The sequence below is a fragment of the Etheostoma spectabile genome, chromosome 15 (assembly GCF_008692095.1).
Source record: "Etheostoma spectabile isolate EspeVRDwgs_2016 chromosome 15, UIUC_Espe_1.0, whole genome shotgun sequence".
Lineage (NCBI taxonomy): Eukaryota > Metazoa > Chordata > Actinopteri > Perciformes > Percidae > Etheostoma > Etheostoma spectabile.
Genome location: NC_045747.1, coordinates 33,885,681 through 33,886,502, shown reverse-complemented (window position 1 = coordinate 33,886,502; position 822 = coordinate 33,885,681). Strand labels below are relative to the sequence as shown.

The window sequence follows — 822 nt, the reverse complement described above, 5'->3', positions numbered from 1 at the left end:
TCAGATGGAAAGTTATTCACTGTCAAAGTGGCGCCAAAATGAATGGGAGTCAATGGGATGCTAACGGCAGATGATGGCTGTGATGGCTGGGCATTAAAATGGCGCCATGGGAGATCCACTTAGAGAGGAGGGGCTTACCCCCTTGGTAATCCATGCTATCAACTGGTATTGCTAACAGTGGCTAACCTAGCTAGAGCTAATGAAAACAAGGCAAATCAGACTTGTGAATGGAACGCATTCAACTCGGGGGTGACGTCATTCCCAGCTCCGGCCTCCGACTTCCGAGGTAAATGGAACTCTCTACAAGTCCACAACCTCCTTGGTATACTAGTAGAGGTTATGATGCTATAACATATCTGCATCTTGCACTACTTACCTTGACTGGAATATCATTGTTTACAAATACATTGGCAATACCGTACTTTAACTGTAATATACATTACTTTCCACTGCACTTTAATTCGGATAGCTTCTGTCCAAACTTTATTTTTACTACCTTAAATCATTGTTATACTGCTCATTTTAGCCTAACTTATCATATATATATGTATCTGTAAAGATTCTGTTTATAGTAATCTGTATATTATGCTCACATTCTGTCTATAGCAATAGCCATCTGTATATACAGTCATAGTACATAGCTGTAATAATTCTATTTATAGTAATATCCACCTGTATATTAAATTCAGTACATATCCAGCTGTATGTTTTGTTTACAATCTAGTTATCTATATATTATATTCATGGGACAAATCTATCCGTAAAATTCTGTTTATAACAGTATTCATCTCTATATTTATTCAGTACATATCCATGTCCTGC

At 37.1% G+C, this 822-nt stretch overlaps 1 protein-coding gene across 1 annotated transcript in view; it reads right to left on the bottom strand.

Moving 5' to 3' along the window:
• Positions 1-822, bottom strand: part of zgc:86896 (actin-related protein 2/3 complex subunit 1A-A) — a gene marked incomplete at its 5' end in the record, with an annotated part of 15,806 nt that overhangs the window by 2,620 nt on the left and 12,364 nt on the right.